This window comes from Melanaphis sacchari, unplaced genomic scaffold, assembly GCF_002803265.2.
Source record: "Melanaphis sacchari strain LSU unplaced genomic scaffold, SCAv2.0 Contig1_pilon_pilon, whole genome shotgun sequence".
Classification (NCBI taxonomy): domain Eukaryota; kingdom Metazoa; phylum Arthropoda; class Insecta; order Hemiptera; family Aphididae; genus Melanaphis; species Melanaphis sacchari.
This window is the reverse complement of record NW_020270976.1, coordinates 1,239,896-1,247,369: the sequence shown is the minus strand read 5'-3', so window position 1 is coordinate 1,247,369 and position 7,474 is coordinate 1,239,896. Positions and strand designations below refer to the sequence as shown.

The 7,474-nt window shown below is 22.9% G+C and overlaps 2 non-coding genes across 2 annotated transcripts; one reads left to right on the top strand and one right to left on the bottom strand.

Annotated features, from left to right (window-relative positions):
• Positions 1-4,482: 4,482 nt before the first annotated feature.
• On the top strand, positions 4,483-4,555 carry Trnat-ugu. The gene has a single exon. It is a non-coding gene; the product is annotated as a tRNA-Thr (tRNA).
• A 2,607-nt stretch (positions 4,556-7,162) lies between these two features.
• Positions 7,163-7,235, bottom strand: Trnat-ugu. The gene has a single exon. It is a non-coding gene; the product is annotated as a tRNA-Thr (tRNA).
• Between the last annotated feature and the right edge of the window lie 239 nt (positions 7,236-7,474).

Genomic DNA, 7,474 nt, shown 5'->3' with positions numbered 1-7,474 from the left:
AGAGTACAAATATAAATAGACGAATTTCATATTTCCCACATTGTATTTTTGGACACCGTTAGCAGAGAAATATATACTCGGCAGAGAAATATTGTTTAAAAAGAAAAAACCAACAATATTTTAGCATAAAAAAAATAGCAGAGTAGAAAAATACATAGTTTTTTTCTAACAAAATGTAAGCAGTAGCTAGGAATCTTACAGAAAAAAAAAAAACTTTTACTATACCTACTCATTTAGCAAAAATATTACTATTGATTACATGATATTAATTAAATATATACGTTTATATTTAATGTTTATTTTTAATCAACCCAAATCTACATTGGAGGGTCCTAATTAAGAAATAATATGAACTTAAAAATAAATCATATGATTGTAATAAGTATAACTTGTGCGTTCAAATAAGGTTTTATATTAAGTGAATTTTCCTTATAAAATAAATTTTATATATAGTAATATTGTAGTGTATAAAATAATGATATTGTATTTATTTATGAACATACGAGTATATTATTAATTATTAGTTTTGCACTATAATTTTGCCATACAGCGTTTACTTAAATAAATGAATAAATATAAAATATCATAGTAACAACTTAAAATGTATAATAAGCAGTGTAAAATGTAAAAATATGTTACTAAAATAGTTTTTAATAGCTCAGAAAAGTATTTCTTTTAAAATTATATGCGAGTACTTACTAAACTATTTTATGTTTAAAACTATATTTTCAAATAGTTTATGGTAAACACGTAATTCTTTTTAAGCTATCTATATACCCACGCATATAATTGTGCTTAGTCTTCTAATAGGAAATATTCTTTAAGCTTTCTAGCTAGTAATTACTATATAACTTAAAATAAATATTGCGAAATTCCATAATTAGAACATTTATAAAAATAAAATAATTATTTTAAAAATATGAATAGTTTTCTCAGAAATCAATAAAATGAAAATAATTTTTGAATATTGTCTTGGTGTTTTAAGTATTTTTAAATGTATACATATTAAGAACATATCTAAAAATATCAATGTTGGAAACAAAATATTTTCTTAATAAATTAGTTTTCTATCCAAATAAATGTGTTTAAATATTAATAAACATATAAAGAAACAGCTAGTTTATCAGTTAGATCCTATACAGCGTTTCGCTTAAAAAAATAAATGCCCATGGATTTACCTCATTTTAACCTACGTTAAATGTAAGCTACACAGATTTTTAACATGGTCATTTGGGAAATTTTGAACAAACATAAAATAAAGGTTTAAAAATATATCTAATTATAATAACTTTTTATTATATGTAACCAATGACAACCAAATATAAAGAAAAAATATTCTTTTCTTATGAGCCAATAAATATTTAAAATTAAAATTCTACACGTGTTGGTACAAAAATACCATGACAATTTCAAGTTACCATCATTGGTTTAGCTGTATATTGATTGTAAATCAGATAGTCAGAACTTCCTTTTTTTTATACACAAATCATTCTTATAATGTCATTCGCGTTGTTTAATTTTAAATTCTGATACTATTCTTCGAAACAGCCAAAACACTAGTTTTCATACACCATAGACCAAAAATATATCCAGTATCTAAAAAAAAAAAAAAACAAAATTTCCATAACAGATATTTTGTTTTCCTTAGTTAAGTGTATTCCTTTAGCGAAAAAGTTCATGAAAGTAAAAATAAAGATCAAGATTATAGCTATTGGTACTCATCATCGTTATCCGGGTGAGTATATGAAAAAGTTTTATTCTATGAAATTGTGCCATAAAAATAAGTATTTTTCCACCATACTGTATTATAGGCGTATATACCTAATATAGAAAACGAGTATTGCAAGTTTTACTGTTCCTAATTTTTTCTCGTATTGAAAACCATATTTAACGTTTGTAATAAAGTCTGATCTCCTAAATCCAACTTGTATTACAGGTAAATATTATTCTCTATTTTTGGTTAAAGATAAGCAAATAAAAACATTTCAAAAACAATTTATGCTGTTGGTAAGATTTTTAATTAATCAGAAACTCATAGGTTGTGAAGAGGCTTGTTTGAGTATATTAATTCAAATAATTCAATTACTTTTGCTTTCATATAATATGACGAACTATAAAAAATATATTTTTTTTAATTAAATTGTATTGGTGTATGTATTTATAGCTTTATCGATTAAGATCGTTAAAATGATATTGGCACGAATGGTCCTTGCTCTCCCTAATACCCATTTTCAGTTTTATAAGTTTATTATTATTATTATACAATAAATAGATATTATTCAATTTTTATTATGCATATCTTGACGATTACGAAAGGACTACCCATTTGGTACATTATAAATTAAGAATGGCTAATCGTTATGGCATGCATTGGTGGTACGTTAGCAAAATGTTAACTGCATTACTCAAAAATATTAATATTTCATACCTGAAATTTAATGAAAAATAATTGAAATAAAACCTATTTGTTATTTCTAAATAATCAAATTACAAATATTTAGTTCAGAAAATTTAAAACTTTCTTCCAGAGACATTTTGTACTTAAAAAATGACTCTTGACATACTCTATACTGCGTCAACCAAAAATTGTAAAAGTCTATTTTTTTACGATGAATGAATGCAATCAAATTTAGACAAAACGGGAAATCTAGGATTGTTTCATTAAAACTAACAAAATACACATCTGATATTTTGAAATTATTTAGTAAAAGATTAACAAAAATTATATAAAAAAATATTATGATATGAAAAATAAGAAATGGAGGTGATTTGTTGATATTTTATTGAGACTAAGATTATAAAAAAAATATTTCTATAAAACAAATCTCACTCATCCCTCCTAAATAAGGCCAAAACAAATGTTAAGAGATTACTTGAAAAGGAATTTTTTAAAAACTTATTGTACTACATCGTTTTAGCTCATGACTCGAAAAAAGGTTATAACCTTTTAGCTCAGACGGTACTATATTATGATTTCGCACATTTTACCTACAAAATACTTAACACAATTGCACATCAAAAAACAAAGTGGTTGTACTTTTTTTTCTACTACAAGCAAAAAAAAATATGTACGAAAATAAAATAGTAGATTTGAAAAAAGTTGTCTCAATTGTTTTATATATAACTTCTGAAATACATTTTGTAAATATATTTTACCAGAGATAACAATTACATTGTTAGCTGGTTAAAATGTTTTTAATTTTTTGTGTAAGTACAATAATTTTTTTTTTTATATTATCTAGTCTTACAATACTTGAAAAAAATATAGGTGTGATAATATATAAGTATACAGCAGTATTTAATAATATTTTAATTTTTAGTAAATGTGATTTCTTATTATTTGTAAACATTAATTTTTAATTTAATGTTATTTTATTATTTTATTTAAAAAACAAATATATCTATTATATCTATTAAATCAAATATTAATATTTATTAAATAGTGTATTAGGTATAGAATCTTAGTATCTCTTTAATTTATATGTATAAAATTTATAATTTGAAATATAAACTTGTATAAAAAAAATAAAACCATGTAAACTATTTGATTTTTATACATACGCCTGTTTTGATGCACAATCACGTCATGTATTTTATTGTAGGTAAAAAAGAATGACCGTTATATTTGTTGATGTCATGATGTGTAACTGTGTTACATTAGATTAATTTATATTACCTATGTAATTTTACTTTTAATATAGTTAATACTTTTCAAAATTATTTTTAATACCTACTTCCATAAAAAGAGTATTTAATTAATTATTTAAATATATTTTTCAGTAGCTATTTAAGAAAAATATCACTTAAATAGTATTTAAAATATTTAAACATTTTTTTTTTTTTACTTACTAGACTATAATATTACCTACCTTTTAATTCATAGGTTTAGATTTAAGTTAAATAAACATATTTAAATATACAAAAATATTTACATGATTTTAACTTTATAGTTATTGTTTTTCACTTATTTTAATATAAATTGGAAAAATTATATCAACATGTCGCGTGTAAAAATAATACAATTTAAATTATCATTATCGTTAGATAGGTATCTATAGCCTATAAGTTATAATTAAAAATTATATTCTATTATAGCTTGATACTTAAATATGGTCTTTCATTTTTATATTTATTATATTATCACTTAATGCAATTGTCTGTCACACAAATTGCCTTACAAGTATAATACATTTTACAAAAAAATTTTAATTTATTTCAAAAAAATAATCATTTTTGAAATTTTCTAGACATCTTTCTGAGTATTAAGCATCTTAAAATATAATGCTTTATGAAAATTATATTTAATTCATAAGAACCGCTGATTCAGACAATTTAGTTCCTCTGTAAAACATAACTTTTTACATTATCATAGAAGTATTAGCTTCAAAATCAGAATACTCGCCCATGAATGTGTAGAATGAAACTAAAAAAATGCCAACACAGTGTGCAAATGTCTAATATTTGTATTATGGCAGTCATGTGGCCTCCATAGCTCAGTGGTTAGAGCACTGGTCTTGTAAACCAGGGGTCGAGAGTTCAATTCTCTCTGGAGGCATCCAATTTTTTTCATTTTATTTTATATCTTTTTAATAATTTTTTATTTAAAATAAAATTGTACTGTATCAAAAATGTATTCAATATAGCTATATTAAATATATTTGAATGATTAAAACCAATATATAAATATTTATTCAGTTAAAATTTTAGTTATTTTTTTGGAAAAGATTATTAAAAAAAAAAATTCATTAAAAATCGTGTACAATAAATAATAATAAAAATAATTCAAAATAATAGCGTACGATTTCATAATATATTGTAGTTATTTTTATATACATGAAATAATAAATAAAGGGATAACTTTTTTTTTTTTTGTCCACGATGTCCATTATATGTTTGTTGCACCCTTCTGTGTATTATGTGACCTTTCTATTATTAAATTTCCATTAACACTATGTACAAAAACCACTTCTATTAGGTATATATATATAAATACGCTGTACAGTATGCACGATATTCGCTATTACAACTAAAAGTCGTTTCTGACCAACAAACTTTATACATATAACATTATATACTATATCAATAAATAACTCGTCGGTGACTTCTTAAGCGATCAAAGAACAAAATAATACATTCGATGGATCATTCGTTAAATGTGGGACTTTGCGTTCCCGCCCAGCTGTCCCGTCGAACATAGATAAGTGCCATCTCTTTATACAAATCGGCAAAGGGGTGGTTTCTGACCACTGCCGCGACGGGTAGTTTGCTACGGTGTATACATATACACGAAGCTGGTTGTCACGGGCGCAGAAGATAACAAATTATCGATTTCGGTGGACCAAAACGGAAAAAAGGGAGGTCACTTACTGAATAAATAAAGTGAAATAATATATTATATTATGATATTATTTTCAACCGTAGGTTACCCTTACCAGTCTTGGTATTAGGTATGAAAACGTTTACTTATACACTGAAACTTGAAAGTTGAAACAATATAATGCAATGGTAATAATATGAACGAATTCCAAACATGGCTTATGCATGTAATATAAGTACAGAATTATCATATGGAATAGATAATATAATATGGGTTCAAAGAACTGATAAATATTTTAATAGTTAGTATATTTTATTATCGAGTCATCCCATATGAATTCACAATCCTTAAAGGTTTATTATTATAATTTTTTTTAACACTCCATCATTCTGATATTTTTGGTCATTATAATAATATGTGGAATTTATATTTTTCAAAAAACAATAACAAAAAGTTTTTTATGCACCTATAATTTTAAATGATTGTATTAATGTCGTTAATAACTTATTATATTTAGGTCCACTGGTTAAATTAATAACAATAATTAATATTAATGTGTTTATTATTATTAATAATAATTATAAATATTTTTTAAGTAGTCATAAAAATTACTAATTAACAAATAATATTTATCAGTTAAATAAATAATTTAATAATATTATTAGATACCTACTATCTACCTATTAATTGCCTAATTAATGATTTGAAATTACATATTCTACTCATACAATATGTTATAAATATTGTTAGGGTGTTTATGACCTTAATAAATAAAATAATATAACTCAAATATGCTCATTTAATACCAAAGTGTACCATAAAGGTTTAAAAAAATCAAATATGACATGAATCGAATAATTATGATAATAAATACATAAATTAAAATTAATTAGTTTGTTTATTATTTGAAAATTGCTAATTAATACAATACATTAACAATAGTTTTTATACATATTCTGTGAATTACTTTTATGTTTACATTTTGATATTATTAAAAAATGATCAATTAAGAAATCAAATAAAAGATAACTCAAGATTAATAAATCCTAACGTTAAATCGAGTTTTGTAAATTAAAATCAAAATATTTAAATCATGCAAAATTGAGATTGACATAAAATAGTATGTTGTATAGGTACAACATAATAAGAACTTTTATAAAACATAATATTTAATGAACTTATTCATACTTAATTAACATACTTATTTATAAATAATCTTACATTACGTTACTAAAATACGTATAAGACATAAATTAAATGTATGTATTGAATTTTAATGTTTTACAAATGTTTAACAATTAGTTAGATATATATTATAACAAAAGCCATTCGGGATGGTAATACCAGCTTTGTTAATAAACTACAAAATTAGTATAGTTCTTTAACGTTCATTCTGAGTTTCTGACCTAATTTGTGTAAACAATGTAACTGTGTTTTAATTTTAATTAAGTAACATTTATTATTTTACTTAAGAACATAAATATTTTTAAAAAAAGAACGTTGTTATTTTTAAAGTCTCAAATTCAAGTATAAATTATTATGATAGTTAATCAAACTGTACGTGATTTGTTTGTAACAAAAAATAAGAAATTTTAAAAAAACAAAAATTATAACATTGATAACGCAGTATAAAATAGTCTTTTTTTAGAATCATTGGTATTACGAAATATGGAAAGGCAATATTTGGTATGTAACAAAAATTGTTAGTAGATATTTTTATGGTTAAGTAAAAATAATATTGAACAATAATAATTTTTTAAGCATTATACCAGTAAACTATTTGTGGTTTTTATTAATAAAATAAATTATTTAAATTAAAAAAAGAAAAATATGCAAAAAGTAGATTGCCTCCAGAGAGAATTGAACTCTCGACCCCTGGTTTACAAGACCAGTGCTCTAACCACTGAGCTATGGAGGCTCGATGGCGTCATAGTGGAAAACTACATGCTTTTAGATAAAATAAAAAATAATAGTTTAGGTTATAATAAAATAACGTATTGAATATAATATTACAACTACAGAATCTAATATAAATTAATATATTATAGTTCATAAAATACATTAGAAAAAATGTAAATTTATATTTAATAAATATAATTAATAAATGATAAATAATCATTGAAAGAGAACATTATTTGAACACTGTTTTTTTTTTAT